Source organism: Leuciscus leuciscus, assembly GCF_965113295.1.
Source record: "Leuciscus leuciscus genome assembly, chromosome: 6".
Lineage (NCBI taxonomy): Eukaryota > Metazoa > Chordata > Actinopteri > Cypriniformes > Leuciscidae > Leuciscus > Leuciscus leuciscus.
This window is the reverse complement of record NC_138730.1, coordinates 2,827,665-2,844,925: the sequence shown is the minus strand read 5'-3', so window position 1 is coordinate 2,844,925 and position 17,261 is coordinate 2,827,665. Positions and strand designations below refer to the sequence as shown.

The window sequence follows — 17,261 nt, the reverse complement described above, 5'->3', positions numbered from 1 at the left end:
CTCTCTGCCATCTCGAATTTAATCTGACCGGTTTTGGACTGACTGATTGAATGCATTGCCTTCCTGAATCCTTGGACTGAAAACTTTTCCGGAGAGAGGCGGCTTTAAATGATCTGATCGCATACAGAGATGGGAAAACATAATGATGTCTATTTTATTTCCAACTCTGCTGCAACACACATCCCTGCATTTGCATTACTTGACCACATCAGTGAGAACAGGCCATTGTTGTAGTAACTAGGATCCTAAACTATTATTTATATTCTTGCATTAGACTTGTTTTACATAGAAAAGAACTGCACTCACAAAACACCCACTGACCATTAACAATCATTTAGCATATTTCACACACAAAAATAGCACTGGAATGAGCAAATATGGGTGCTGCTCTACACAACCCTCTAGTAAAACAACAATCCCTTTTAAAGTTTACTGTACATGTGATTACTTTAGTAAAATACGCAACAATAAGACTTAAGAAGAAAAAAAGCCCAGAATGAATTTAGGGAAGTTGTTTTATTTGTCGATATGGGAATCTTTGCCTCCACTTTTGAAGAATGATTCCTCCAGGTGCTGTCAAACCCAACAGGTGAAGCCGAGCAGAAGTGGAAACCAGTTGATAAATGTTACAAGGTTCATCTCAAATAGCCTTAAAATCAACAAAAATGGCCTTTATGTAACTTGGATCCAGCTTTAGAGAGGATCACATTTAATTGCTCGGAGACCCTGTTTTCACGTGTGTGTGTTGGCACACAGAATCAAACGCTCTCTCCTCCGCAGTGACTGTTCTCTCTGACGCTTCAGAAGTCTACACAATAGATGCCTTCACATCTTCCCACTGTTTTCCCTTTGCACTTGTTAAATCATTTTCACTTTGGTTTTACCAGCCCACCATCTTTTTCTTTTCTTTTTCCACTGAGGTGAGTTTAACTTGATTTATTTTTATACGTTTTTACTGACCTCAATAAATACCTCAAAACTTCACTGTTGCATTCAGGAATATTTACCCACCATTTAACTACAGAATGTGTCTGTGGATGAGCCGAGTCACTGATCAAACAGCACAGCATGTGTGTAATGAACTATATTGCAGATCTGTGTGGCTAATTAAGTAACAATCTCACCAACTAGACATCACTACATCTCCCCCTGCCCAACTTGTTTACTCAAATTATGTTACTATTCCGGCATAATAAACAAACTGTAACCATTTTACCCACTTTTAAGTGTCTACATGAAATTCCTCTCTAACACCGGAGAAATTACAATCGTTTTGTTTCTTTCTTTTTTTTCCCCATTAACATTGTTTGTCTCCTTTCTTCCTGAGGAGGTCAGGGTGGACGACCTGAACACTCCTGGCACGGTGAGAGGATTATTCTGCCTCTTTGATCACCAGCCATGAACTAAAGGTTCATTCGTCCTAGTGGGACAGACAAACGCCCCAACCTTGTGTAAGATCCATGTCGGGTAGGTATAGCAGGCTGCGGGCTTCGAGCTGAATGATGGATTGTGGGCGTCTGACTGTCAGGTTATCTGGTCATCGTCAGGTATGTTGTCATCTTCAAATAAGTCTGGCCAAAAGTTCTTAATCCTAACAGTCTCTCCAGACTTTAGTGATGAGAAAGGTCTCTTGTTGAATGCATGTAGACTGGGTTCAAGCTGTTCGTCGGCATCTGGGCGAGTGACGGCAGCATTGGCAGGACAGTTCTCGTTCTTCTGCCCACTGACAGCTCCGCTGGACTCTAGCCATGTGGAAGAGGTGTAGAGTGGTGTGCATTATGTTCTGGCAGAGAGCTAGCCAAATAAAATAAAATAAACTAGCCCAATGGCAATAAACACTGATCAGGACTCCTGGAATCATCCCAACCTTCCCCTCATTACTGAATAGATGAAATCCAGACATAGCAGCATCTGCCGATGGCTTCTGTGTATAAGGTTTAAAAAAGAAACAGGAAAAGTCGGCGCACCAAGGCTACAAAATATGCACAAAAAAACTGATAGTAGACTCGCATACAGGTTATGTTTGGAGCACACAGGCTCTTCGTCAGACTGTGTATAAGATGCCATGTCACATACAGCTCCTGCATCTCTCTGCACTTCACCCTTAATTGCATTCAGTTCATTTATTTATTTACTTGCTTACTTACTTACTTAAAGAGCCATATCTACCTTTATTTTTACAGTTTTTTCTCAATTGCTAAAACACAATTTCTGAAACCTTGCTCCATTTTCTGAAAACATTAAACACAACACCTCATCTTATTCACAAAACCTCTGACTCCTCTCACAAAATGAAACTTTCGCCTCAAAACAGTTTTACCTGTGTTCAAAATCAAACACTGCTCTCAAATCATAAACAAAGTGATCAAAATGATATACACCATCAAGCAGTCAGAAAACAATACATCAAAAAACTGAAAACACATTGTTCAAAACATATAGTTCTCGAAAGATATATATGGACTGATATTCTGTAGACTCACCCGTGACACCTTACTGTACCATCAGAAAGCTCAGGGAGAAGTACATTTTTAATCAAAACAAATTTCACAAATATCTTTTGATGAACGAAAACATGTTCTATCATAGTAGCTCAAAATTGATCAGAAATTACTACTCAGGGGTGCGTTTCCCAAAAGCATCGTTAGCCAACTATGGTCGCAAGTTCCGTCGTTATCAGCAGTTCAACGAGTCAGTGTTTCCCGAAACCATCGTTCCAACGAACATTCGCAAACAGCATCGCAAACTTGTGTGGTTGAAACGACAGCTCTCGACCTGTGGTTAGAAGCATATAGTTTCTAAATTGCATGACATGTGGTTATCTGACGTGGTAAATTGCATGACATGTGGTTATCTGACGTGGTAAATTGCATGACATGTGGTTATCTGACGTGGTAAATTGCATGACATGTGGTTATCTGACGTGGTAAATTGCATGACATGTGGTTATCAAAATCCCTATCTTGAGCAAAATAAGCAAGCTGACATTCAGTACAACCTGTGTCTTTTGTTTAGAATACATACAAATATCATTTACGTCTTTGAGTTTGTCAAGAGATTTAAAGCACCGTTTCTGAAGAGTGCGCATGTGCGAACGAGCTCTAGTACGTAAGAACGAGCCTATGATTGAATCTGGAAGTAAAGCAAATAACTGAGAAAAATTAGAAATAGTCCTCAGATGTCATGTCTATAATTTATAGCAAAACATCTAGTGTTAATTCGATCCCAAACAGATTCATTAAAAGAAGTTATTACTCCACCACGTGCGTGACGTCATTAACCAACGTGGTTGAACGACCACTTTGCGACAGTACGGTTTCGGGAAACAGTCGTGACTAGCTAGCTGATTTCTCCAACGATGCATCGTACTGTGGTAGTGAAGCAGCGAGATACGTCGTTGTTCGGGAAACGCACCCCTGCTTTGCTCTTTGCAGTTTTTTGTTCTTCCTCCTCCTCCTTGTACCCTATTCTTACAGTACTGTACCCTGCATCTCACTAACTTGTCCTTTGTCTCTGTGATACTGTAATTCTTGTTCTTTGTTGATATGAACCTGCAACCAGTCAAAATCTATTGAGCAGTCAGTGCTGTTAACAAATGGAAAGCACAATGTTCAGGGCCATACAATGTGTTCATTGTACAGTATAAATCCCACAATGCACTGCACTACAGTATACAATACTAACAGGGACAAACAGCAAAGGAGTAAACATGATCAGTGTGCTTCTTCTTGTCTTTGGGCATCATTTGAAACAGGTTAAATCAGTTTTGAGTGGTTGTGTTCAATCAATGACATGTGTTCTCTATCTGTATTTGATTGTTGCCTCTTGTGTTTACCAGTATGGATGACATGTGTTCTCTATCTGTATTTGATTGTTGCCTCTTGTGTTTACCAGTATGGATGACATGTGCATTACAGTGCAGAATGTGTTTTGAGAATGAGAATGTGTTTAGAGTTTAGCTGAAAAGTCTAAGTGAGATCTGCAAACTGTGTTTTACCATGTGAAATGGTTTAAGGTATTGACAACAGACTGCACAATTAGCTCTCAATGAGTTCAGGCAACTGAGAACTTCATTCAGCCAATTGGTTTTAGTGTTTTAGCAATTGAGAAAAACTGTAATGTAAAAGCGGCCATTTGTAACCTGAATTTGTTTGGCCTCTGGTTATTTTTTGTTGTACAAAACAGCTTGTTACGCTACTTTATATTACAAACTGGTATTTCTTACCATATTATTTTAATGTAATGCTGTACTTATAAATACAGTGGTTTGTAGCTGTCACAGTCATGTTCAGTTTGTTTCGTTATCATGGACTTTTAGTTTGTATTCACAAGTTTTCTATCGTCCTTTGTTCATTTTCCCGCTCCTCCTTTGTTTCTATGGCAACGTCATCATGAGTTCGTTGTTTTCAGCTGTGTTTGATTAATTATCTTGTTTGAGTTTGCTGTTTAAATGGTCACGTTTGCGTGTGGTGTGTTTTTCCTCTGCTCTATTTTGGATTGTCTTGTGGACTATTATTAAATATTGCGTGTGAACTTCATCACCTGCCTCTTCAGTCTGTTCCTGCGTACAGTGCTGACAGTAGCACAAATATTGGTGCTGTTTTCTGCACTTTGTTATCCTTTAGTTATTTCCCTATAGCGGCTAATGAATCATAAGTCTCGCACATTCACAGACAATAAGGTGGATAACAAATGGCAAAAAAAGTAACATATAAAGTGATTTAATCTACCTTACAGAAATATATGGATCTATGCATGTATTTTATCATTGTATTACTCACAGAATTATGACCCTGAAGCTTTTGATGACTTGAACAGTGTTTTGTTAATGATAAAACTTAGTAGTTTTCATGACTTAAACTTAAACTTAAAAGACATGACGTGCACTTTGTCATGTCTCCTGAAGCTGTACAGTGGCTTTGCTTGAAGTGCAGAAATGTAAATTCACAGACATTCTTGAAGCCCTGAAATCTCATTTGCCATGATGCTCCACGCCAGGTTTGATTTCAGCGACGCCAAACACTATTAGCTCGCGTGTGTGATCCAATCTAACACAATATGCCATGTTTGAACATTTAGATAATTAAATTTGAGAGCTGCAACGGCAGAGAACGTTGAAGTCAAGCATCACTGCTGTAAGGAAAAGAGCTCTAGATAGATTGTTCAATATTTCTTCTTTTGTGCTCCACAGAATATAAATAGCAATGTACAGGTTTGGAACATGGGAGAGAGAATTTAGGAAAATTAAGGAATAATTCGCTCATAAATTAATTGCAATACAAAACATCACTCCAAATGGCATGTGAAAGATTATTTGGCTTTATCTCACTATTTTAGTTTGTTTTGAACAATAAATCTATTGTTTAGCATTTAAAACCAAATGTTTGTGTTATCTTTAAAAATGACATTTCACCCCATAATGCAAAGATATTCATATATTTTTAAATTGGTTTAGGTGCCTTATTTTTGGAGCCATTGTATCCTGTGGCACATTCGCAGACCGGTTTCAATGACTAATAATTGATAAGATCCTTCAAGGTTGGCAGATTGTTGGTCTGGAAATGAACCTTAATGGAAGGAAAAATCTAACCAGGAAATGGGAGACGCTGTATAAAAATAGCCGTCTTTATCAGCTCAATCTATTTTTACATTTTCTTCTCACCACCGGCTCTGTCACGGGACTGAATTCATTCTGTCAAAGCCCGGGAGCTTAATCCACCTCAATATAAGCCTGATCCACGTTCAAATAAAAATATTCAGAAAGTACACACAAAATCACTTACAGTAAAACCAGTTAGAAATACATTTGTACTATAGTGGGCTAGTGGTGCAAGCTTCAGTCACATCTGAGCATGCTGGATCTGACAGGCACGTTTATAAAAGCTACTTAAATGCCCTAATTGATCTAAGGCCTAATCCTGGCTTTATCTAAGCCCTGTCTGTGAAACCAGGCCTGAGATTCACAGAATTGTGCAGCAATTTAAATACAAGTATCATTTACTGACCTGCCAAAGTCACGCTAGATTGCCATCATATGCTGTAGAGCACATTAAAGGGGTGGTTGATTATGATTTCACTTTTCTAACTTTAGTTAGTGTGTAATGTTGCTGTTTGAGCATAAACAACATCTGCAAAGCTACAATGCTCAAAGTTCAAAGCAAAGGAAGATATTTGATTTTAAAGACTACAACAAACGGCTGGTAGAGACTACACAACATTTCTCCCGAGTTAGTGACATCACTAACCCTAAAATTTACATAAACCCCGCCCTCGGAACACGATTTATAGATTATCAAGACAGAATATGCTACATAAATTCATCAACTAACCTTTCAGAAATGTTATCTACATGTTGTCACTTCTTCTTGAGTCTCTCTATCTTTGTCTGACTCCAGTTTGAATATAGAAGGCTAAAAGTTTTTGAAATTTTCAGTGCATGTCTGTGTGAGTGCAAGCTGTTGTAGCTCCGACCCCTGCGCCGGGAGCAGCAGCTCATTTGCATTTAACGGAACACACACAAAACGGTGCGTTTTTGCTCACCCTCAAAAATGGACAATTTTAACATACAAATATCTGTGGGGTATTTTGAGCTAAAACTTCACACACACACTCTGGGGACATCAGAGACTTATTTTACATCTTGTGAAAAGGGCATTATACCACCCCTTTTGGCAATGGAAAAAATGTCAAACAAGTCCATTGTCATGACACTCGTACACATTCATGGAGGTGACTGTGCCTCATTGTTTATACGTTGGTATTAATATGAAACATGGAAACACTCGCAAAGTTAGATAAAAGTTGTAGAATGTCTAAAGTGGACTATTTAAATTAGGTGTAACCTTTAACTTTTACAGGGACAAAAAAATTTTGAACAACAATTTTTTTAATGTTTTGGATAGATGCTGAAAGTAGGCGAGAGCCAATAAATAAATAATAAAACTTTCTGTGGAGGCAATTTTAATTTTGTAACAAGTGCAGTGCTTGACTCAGACTCCAGTGATAAAGACTTCAGACTTGACTCAGACTCCAGTGATAAAGACTCCAGACTTGACTCAGGCTCCAGTGATAAAGTGATACGTCCTCTTTTAACTCTTCCGGATGCAGAGAAACTTGTTCATGCTTTTATTTCCACCAGGTTGGATTATTGCAACGGACTCTTCATTGGGATTTCTGCCAGAAACATGCAGAAGCTACAATACATCCAAAATAGCGCTGCCAGAGTCCTCATGAGAGTCCGAAAATATGATCACATAACTCCCATCTTACACTCACTCCACTGGCTCCCTGTTTCATTCCGGATCGACTTCAAAATTCTGCTGTACACACACAAATGTATCACTGGACATGCACCACCTTATCTACAAGAACTCATCACCTTGAAATCCTCCTCCCGCACTCTCAGATCATCAGGCCACCTACTTCTTCAGGTCCCGACCACCAGACTTCGTACTATGGGGGACCGAGCTTTCTGTTCAGCTGCACCGCGGCTTTGGAACCACCTCCCGAGTGAGCTGAGAGAAGTACAGAGCTTGGACACTTTCAAGGCAGAAGTGAAGACTTTTTTATTTAGAAAGGCTCCAGACTTGACTCGGACTCCAGTGATAAAGACCAGTGATAAAGACTTTAGACTTGACTCGAACTCCAGCTTGAAGACTCCAGATTTGACTCAGACTCCAGTGATAAAAACTTCAGACTTGACTCGGACTCCAGTGATAAAGACTCCAGACCTGACTTAGACTCTAGTGATAAAGACTCCAGACTTGACTCGGACTCCAGTGATATAGACTTCAGACTTGACTTGAACTCCAGCTTGAAGACTCCAGATTTGACTCAGATTCCAATGATAAAGACTTCAGAGTTGACTCAGGCTCCAGTGATAAAGACATCAGACTTGACTCGGACTCCAGTGATAAAGACTTCAGACTTGACTCGAACTCCAGCTTGAAGACTCCAGATTTGACTCAGAATCCAGTGATAAAGACTTCAGACATGACTCAAACTCCAGGTATAAAGGCTCCAGACTTGACTCAGACTCCAGCTTGAAGACTCCAGATTTGACTCAGACTCCAGTGATAAAGACTCCATACTTGACTCAGACTCCAGTGATAAAGACTTCAGACTTGACTCAGACTCCAGTGATAAAGACTTCAGACTTGACTCAGACTCCAGTGATAAAGACTTCAGACTTGACTCGGACTCCAGTGATAAAGACTTTAGACTTGACACGGACTCCAGCTCGAAGACTCCAGATTTGAATAAGACTCCAGTGATAAAGACTCCAGACTTGACTCAGACTCCAGTGATAAAGACTCCAGACTTGACTCGGACTCCAGCTTGAAGACTCCAGATTTGACTCAGACTCCAGTGATAAAGACTCCAGACTTGACTCAAACTCCAGTGATAAAGACTTCAGACTAGACTCGGACTCCAGTGATAAAGACTTCAGACTTGACTCGAACTCCAGCTTGAAGACTCCAGATTTGACTCAGACTCCAGTGATAAAGACTTCAGACTTGACTCAGACTCCAGTGATAAAGACTTCAGACTTGACTCGGACTCCAGTGATAAAGACTTCAGACTTGACTCAGACTCCAGTGAAAAAGACTCCAGACTTGACTCAGCTTTTCGTTGCATGTATACCGCACTACATCACGTACTGAATGCTCCTTCTATTCTGTTAGTCAGCTACTGATGCGTAGTGTGATGCTTGGGTGCCCCCTGCTGACGAACATGAGTTTAACCACAATGATTTTACTCAGAACACAGTGCAATCCAGTAATACAAATAAATGTCACAATAACGTCTTTACCAAGTTCAACATTTAAAGGGTGTGCAGTTTGTATCTGTCCCTTCTGAAATCCTCAGTGCTACAAATACATTTCCATGGCGACAAATCAATCTAGTCATGTTACACTTTGTGCTATGTGACTGATGTAGCATTCATATCTTTTTTATATATATATATATATATATATATATATTCAAAATAGTGTTTCCTAGACTGCGAAAAACTTTATAGTTACTTTATAGACTTTCTGTAAATAAAATGATGTTTTGAAAGGTTATCTTTTTGATTATTATTGCCGCTTGGCTCCTAAACTATGGAGTCATCTTCATAGCACTGTTCAAGACTCTCTCACTTTAGGTCTAGACTAAAGACCTTTCTTTCAGTCAAACATAGCCCTGATTCATTCATTCTTTTGCATTCCTTCTAAACAAATCCCCAAAGCGTGACCTGTGCCATGCGTTCAGCGAGGGGCATCTCAATTACTCAACGTCTGTGTCTCTACAACCGTCTTCAACAGAGGATGAACTGCTGCTGCTCTCAGATGGACATCCCTGCACTCTAATGTTCAATCCTGGACGGAGCTCAAAGACTGCAATCAATGGACAATCATATTTATTTAAGTATAGGCATTATATTTGGACTGTATTGCCCGAGGAGAACTAGCCACCTGGTTTTGCCTGGTTTCTCCAAAGGTTTTGTCTCCATTAGCCAACATCAATCATGTCCTCTGCTACGGTTTGCTTGCACCCTAGGGGACTAAATAAATTATGCAGCTACTATGTAAAATGTGTTGTGTTACGCCATGACTTTCAATTAATTCCTCAATTAAACTGCTTAGGGGTAGGCGGAGTGATTGGAATCTTTAACCTTCTCATTGATATGCATCATTTTAATCATGGCAGTGATACACATCACAAATAGTAAATAGGCTCATCATTACATCAAATTGCTATACATTTTACATTTAATTTTCACAAGATGTAAAATAAGTCTATGATGTCCCCAGAGTGTGTGTGTGAAGTTTTAGCTCAAAATACCCAACAGATCATTTTTTACAGCATGTTTAAATTGTCATTTTTTGGGGCTCAGAAAAACGCGCTGTTTTAGTGTGTGCCCTTTAAATGCAAATAAGCTGCTGCTGCACGACACAGGGGGCGGAGCTTCATGAGCTAGCGCTCAGTCTCTCAGGACAATTTCATCTCATGGAATGATGATAATATCAGAAACTCTCAGTAACGGTGTTCATTTCGACCCGGAGTCGGACAATAATGCCTGTCAGAGTGCTGTATAGAGATGGAACAGGTATAGTTTAGTTTAATTACGGTTATAACATATTTGTCATCTGCTTGTATGTATCCACTATTAATAGCCTACAAGTCTGCTGTTTCGGACCAGGTCCGAATGATGATCAAAAATATACTGATGAGTTTAGTAAAGTTTATTGTACATCACACAAAAGATGAAGCGTCAGTTTTACTCCAGAAAATCACCATAAGAGCTGAGGAAACACAGTAAGTTATAAGAAGTGTGCAAGTACATAAACGAATTTCGGTAGAGTTGAGGGAGCATTTTCTTTAAAAACAAAATAATTCCACCTCGTCTTCAGCGGCTGCCTCAGATTTCGGGAGTAAATAGAGAGAGAGCTATGTGGATTAATACATCCAGCCACACAACACTACAACGCTTGGGAGACATTCTCGTCAGTACAACTCGCTGTGAACTCGGGTCTATGGCAGTGAATGGCAGTGTCTGTCAACACTCGTGGGCGGGGCCTGTGCTGTAGTGACGTCACTGAAACAGCATTCTGAAAACAGGTCGTTGCGAGACACTGCTGATGATTTATGGGGATTAATAAAAAAGGAGTCACTATTGGGTGGTTGTGTACACACACTGCCAACACACATTTATGTCCAAACAGCATGCAAAAGAGAATTTTGCATAATAGGTCCCCTTTAAATGGCATGACAGAAACACAAAGATCCCTAGTGCAACTTTGATAGAATGATGCATGTTTACTACCCTTCCTGTCCTATTCCTCTCAGAGATCTAGCCGGCTGTAATGCATGAGGAATAACCCGATAACTAGGGATGCACCGATGCATCGGCTGAACATCGGTAACGGCCGATATTTGCCTCGTTAACTGCCATCGGCCATCGGGAAATAAAAATGACATTCGCCGATGTCACATGGGCGTCAGTTTGGTTTGATATGCTGGGGACAGAGACGCATTCGGAAGTGCATTTTCAGAAGTGCTGGGTACAATGACGCATTTATTTATTTATTTTCTATGAGAAAACTCCTTTTCTCGAGAAAAGAACGACCATATGGTGTGTAGCAGAAGAAGCGGCGGAGTATGCACGATCCGCGAGTGCTGAAGACGTTCTGCACGGCTTTGATGGGTGCGCAGGAGGACACAAATGGGCGGCGACTGCTTCTTCCAGTGGGGGGAGCTTTTCCCTCAGCGCCGTCAGCGTCAACAGATAGAGCGTTAACTGTACACACCGCCGCCGACTTGAGCTGCAAAGAAACTCTGGCCTCCCTGTCAAGGACTCTTGTCAAAAAGTACGGGGAAGCTTGACCGCTCTGAATAGTGAGTGAGAGCGCGCGCGCGGTCGGGGCTCTCTCTCTCTCTCTCTCTCTCTCTCTCTCGCAGAAGAGCGCGTGCGCGCTTAAAATTTAATATTTTGGTATGAACATTCACCCGTGTTTTTTCCCTCATAAATGCGAACACGAAAAATAAAATGAATATTATAATGTTTTTTTTGTTGGGTCAGACAATGATTACCAAATTTCTCTCTCATATTGCTCTTCATAACAACTGAAAAAGAACTTATAAATAAGGTTATAACTGTCAACCAGAAAGTGACATTAAAGGGTTTTTTTGTTTCATAAATTGGTCTGATTGAATTTGTGCTCATTCTAGGATAGTGTGATCAAGAGCCGAAAGACTTGTATGTTTCCGTGGCACAAAAGAAGGAATAAATAACAAAAAGAAAAAACATCGGCATCGGCATCGGCCATCGGCCAAGTTGTTATGTTAAACATCGGTATCGGTATCGGCCCAGAATTTCCCAATCGGTGCATCCCTACCGATAACTCCAGCTATGACTGTTCACTCCAATTAAAGTACTTTTCACAACTTCTAATTGGTAAAAGGCAATTTTAAACTTAGGAGCTATTTTACATGATCTGACCCTAAAAGTACGTGTATTGGTGAAGCCTAAGGTAGCCAGGTTGATTCACTGACTCATTGTTTTGGGTTATCTGACAGAATATTTTTTACATGAACTCAAAAGTTGAAATTGCTTCTATGAAATTCAAAAGAAATCGAGCAATTAGAAGGGCATTTAAGGCCCGCTCACACTATAACGATAATGATAAAGTTCTAAAAATTGCTCTAAGTATAAAAGAGTAGCAGAGCATCACACCACCACTACTACAACACCGGCACAGGGAAACGACATCACTGGAGTCACTCTCAGAATGAGTTTGTTCAAATCATTAACAGATCCATCCTGCTTTAAAAAGCTCGAGCATCTAAAGTGGCAAAAGACAAAACTGCAGAACACTTATAATACACAGAACGATATCATACACTGGTGTGGACACTAAGGGTGCTTTCACATCTGTAGTTCGGTTCAAAAGTTCGCTTTGTAGCATTTTTAAGGCGTTTTGGTTCCTTTTCACACCACACTGATCGCTCTGGTCCGAATCAGTTTATGAGTTGATAAAACGAACCAAAATGCAGTCACGTGACAACATCCACATCACTCGGAACGCATTTCCATAACTGCACTTCGTTTGGTCAGAATTAACGTGCGGGAAAATTTCAACAGAACTCCCGGAAGTAAACAAAGAGGTGGAAAATCCGGCAGACAACACGCCGCTGTTCACTATGGAGAGACGACTGCATGGGCTGATTGTATCCTTGGTCATATTTTTTCATATAGTTTGTCTACACCACTTTAGACAAACAATAATATTTGAGAATGAACCGAGGATGCGGCTCGAAAATAATGTTAATAATAATTTCAATCAGGCTCCGCATCTCCTCACAATTCCAAGTTTGTCCGCGAGCTGCAAACTGTCAACAAACATTTCCCCTCATCCTATAATGCACAGCGCTGCTGACTACGGCAACTGGCTTGGTCCAAAAACGCACAGTTCTTTGGCAGTTGGTTCTGTTCGAGGTCGGATCACGTTCTCACCACAAACGAACCGCTCCAGAGTTCGTTTCAAAGCGTACCGAGACCATCTCTTCCAGGAGGTCTCGGTACGCTTGTTTGGTCCACTTTTGGTGCGCACCCGAGTGCGATTGCCGCATTCACACCTGCCCAAACGAACCGCACCAACAGGGAAAACAAACTCTAGTGCGATTCAACCGAACTAAATGAGGCAGGTGTGAAAGCACCCTAGTTATTGTTATGGTTATCTTTATAGTTATTGTTCTTGCTGTGAACAGGCCTTTATCGGCACAGATGGAATTTGCTGACTTTAACATTTTATCTGAATTCTGAAAGAAAATGGTCAAATGTATTCAACCGAGCTTAGAGTACTTCAGTCTTATTAGTGGATGACCGGATAATTCAAATAGACAAAACATTTAATAATTGATCTTATAAAAAGCAGAGGAGTTTTATGAATGACAATATTTCCCAGTCAGAGCTTTAAGGAGAGTTCTGTGGGCACAGATTCCCAGCGGGTCTACTTATACAACTCAATGAGGACGGGTTTGAGGAGTTTGTCCTTTACAAGACTGGCATTGCTGAGTAAACTGACCTCTGATCATTACAGTTCTCACTACACTGATATTCTGACTGAATGTAATTGACTTCAAATCTCAAATCCACATGGACCTCTCACCTGGACTGGTATAATTTGGATATTTCAGGGTAAGCTAAAAAACAACCAAATGTACTATTCATTTACTGTAAAAGAAAGCTGTCATGATTGCATTTGTGTGCTTTTAATAGGCCGACTTACAATAACTTAATTATACATCAGCGAGTTATATGGTCATTTACTAGTGATCTGTTAATTTGTCTATAGTGATATACACTCACCTAAAGGATTATTAGGAACACCATACTAATACTGTGTTTGACCCCCTTTCGCCTTCAGAACTGCCTTAATTCTACATGGCATTGATTCAACAAGGTGCTGAAAGCATTCTTTAGAAATGTTGGCCCATATTGATAGGATAGCATCTTGCAGTTGATGGAGATTTGTGGGATGCACATCCAGGGCACGAAGCTCCCGTTCCACCACATCCCAAAGATGCTCTATTGGGTTGAGATCTGGTGACTGTGGGGGCCATTTTAGTACAGTGAACTCATTGTCATGTTCAAGAAACCAATTTGAAATGATTCAAGCTTTGTGACATGGTGCATTATCCTGCTGGAAGTAGCCATCAGAGGATGGACATGGTCAGAAACAATGCTCAGGTAGGCCGTGGCATTTAAACGATGCCCAATTGGCACTAAGGGGCCTAAAGTGTGCCAAGAAAACATCCCCCACACCATTACACCACCACCACCAGCCTGCACAGTGGGAAACAGGGGCACAGATTCCCAGCGGGTCTACTTATACAACTCAATGAGGACGGGTTTGAGGAGTTTGTCCTTTACAAGACTGGCATTGCTGAGTAAACTGACCTCTGATCATTACAGTTCTCACTACACTGATATTCTGACTGAATGTAATTGACTTCAAATCTCAAATCCACATGGACCTCTCACCTGGACTGGTATAATTTGGATATTTCAGGGTAAGCTAAAAAACAACCAAATGTACTATTCATTTACTGTAAAAGAAAGCTGTCATGATTGCATTTGTGTGCTTTTAATAGGCCGACTTACAATAACTTAATTATACATCAGCGAGTTATATGGTTATATGGTATATTGTGCACAATTAACAACAGCCGCGAGTGAAAATTAAAATTATTGTTACATTTGCACTTAAGCCTTTGCTCCTAGCAGGTTGGAATTGCCACATTTTCGCGTTATTTACACTTAATTGCCCGACCGAAACAGCATCTGTAAGAATAGCTTTAAATAGAGACATTTCAGATCATTCCAGCAGGACCAGCGACAAGCATACTAGAGGCACAGCTAGAACGCGCAAGTGCTTTTGCCAGAATACTGTGTTCACCCTGTTATTTCATTGTTGTTTTTAGTCAAGGTAAGCCTATCTTCGATCCTATTGTTACTTTGTATTTTTAACTTCACATAATTCTGTATTTTAGAGAGACGCATTGGCACAATTAACAACAGCCGCGAGTGAAAATTAAAATTATTGTTACATTTGCACTTAAGCCTTTGCTCCTAGCAGGTTGGAATTGCCACATTTTCGCGTTATTTACACTTAATTGCCCGACCGAAACAGCTGTACTCACTCAAGCGGTGAAAGCATTATCCGTATATCTGTGTAATTTGCGCGCTGTCGCGGAAGCGTCAGCGGAAGCGTTCAGCTCTCGTGTTCAGCCTCCTCGTGTGAAGACCGACTCGGGAAAAGACCAGCGACTCTACCTGCGCGACTCCACCGAGCAAGGACACCTGAAAGGCACTTAAGTATCTCCTCTTCCCTTTCTCTTCCCTCTACTTACCTTATTGTTCACCTTAATCAACATGTGCTTTCAATACATTCCTGTTATCTCTCGGCACCATCCTTTCATCACGCGCAATAGGCAGCGCAATACTGCCAATCTGCGTCCCATCCTCACATCCTCACATACTCCTCTCTCTCTTTCCGTGGGTCTATGGAATTGTCAGTCAGCAGTCAATAAAGCTGACTTCATTCCAGCCTTTGCATCTCATTCTACTCTTAGTATCTTGGGGCTGACTGAGACCTGGATTCGTCCAGAAGACTCAGCAACCCCTGCTGCTCTCTCTAGCAATTTCTCCTTCTCCCACTCCCCTCGCCAGTCTGGGAGAGGTGGGGGTACAGGGCTTCTCGTTTCTAACAATTGCAAATACTCCACGCTCTCTTCTCTATGCAACAACAACTCATTTGAATATCATGCTATTACACTTACAACCCCCATTAAAATCCATATTGTAGTCATTTATCGCCCCCCAGGTCAGCTGGGTAACTTTGTAGATGAGCTGGATGTGCTGCTGTCCACTTTCCCTGAGGACGGCACCCCACTTCTAGTCTTCGGTGACTTCAACATTCATCTCGAAAAGCCACATGCAACAGACTTCACCTCTCTCCTAGCCTCTTTCGATCTCAAACGACTCATCACCACAGCTACTCACAAATCAGGCAACCAACTGGACCTGGTTTACACACGCAACTGCACCACAGAAAACATCCTGGTGACACCTCTCCAAGTTTCAGATCATTTCCTCATTACTTTCAGTCTACAACTCTCTACCCCTGCACCACCACCCCCACCACCAGTCACTTTCAGACGAAACCTGCGCTCACTTTCCCCCTCCCATCTCTCCTCTGCCGTGTCATCCTCTCTTCCCCCACCCTCACAATTCTCATCTCTGGATGTGAATACCGCAACGGACACCTTATGCTCCACTCTAATCTCTTCTCTAGACATTATCTGCCCTCTCTCCTCCAGGCCAGCACGCACTACTCCCTCTAACCCCTGGTTATCTGAGGTTCTTCGGGAACACCGGACCAAACTCAGGGCAGCGGAGAGGAAATGGCACAAATCAAAAGACGCATCTGACCTGAGTATGTATCAATCTCTCCTCTCCTCCTTTTCTGTTGATGTTCATGCTGCAAAATCTTCATACTTCCACAACAAGATCAACAGCTCCTCCAACACACGATTACTCTTCAAGACATTCAACTCTCTCCTCTGTCCACCTCCACCACCTCCCGCCTCCTCCTTAACTGCTGACGATTTTGCGACCTTCTTCACCAACAAAACAACAGCTATCAGCAGTCAGTTCTCAGCTCCACACACACAGGAACCCAGACCGACCCCTTCCACAGCCAATACCCCTCTGTCCTCCTTTTCTTCGCTAACCGAGGAAGAAGTATCTACACTTCTCCTCTCCAGTCACCCTACCACCTGCCCGCTTGACCCCATCCCCTCACACCTTCTACAAGCCATCTCTCCCACACTTCTACCATCACTCACACACATCATCAACTCATCCCTCCACACTGGCACCTTCCCTACAGCATTCAAGCAGGCTCGGGTTCCTCCACTGCTCAAAAAACCAACGCTAAACACATCATTGGTAGAGAATTACAGACCTATCTCTCTCCTACCATTCATTGCGAAGACACTTGAAAGAGCTGTCTTCAACCAACTAACATCCTTCTTGTCTCTAAACAACCAGCTGGATGTCAACCAATCTGGCTTCAAGAAAGGACATTCAACTGAGACTGCATTACTGTCAGTCACAGAAGCCCTACGGATCGCAAAAGCTGCTTCCAAATCTTCAGTCCTCATTCTCCTGGATCTGTCTGCTGCCTTCGACACAGTGAATCATCAGATCC

General features: G+C 41.3%; 1 protein-coding gene across 1 annotated transcript in view; it reads right to left on the bottom strand.

Moving 5' to 3' along the window:
* The window catches only part of LOC309501975 (corticotropin-releasing factor receptor 2), a 108,987-nt gene that overhangs the window by 85,247 nt on the left and 6,479 nt on the right, over window positions 1–17,261 (bottom strand). The window lies entirely within an intron of this gene.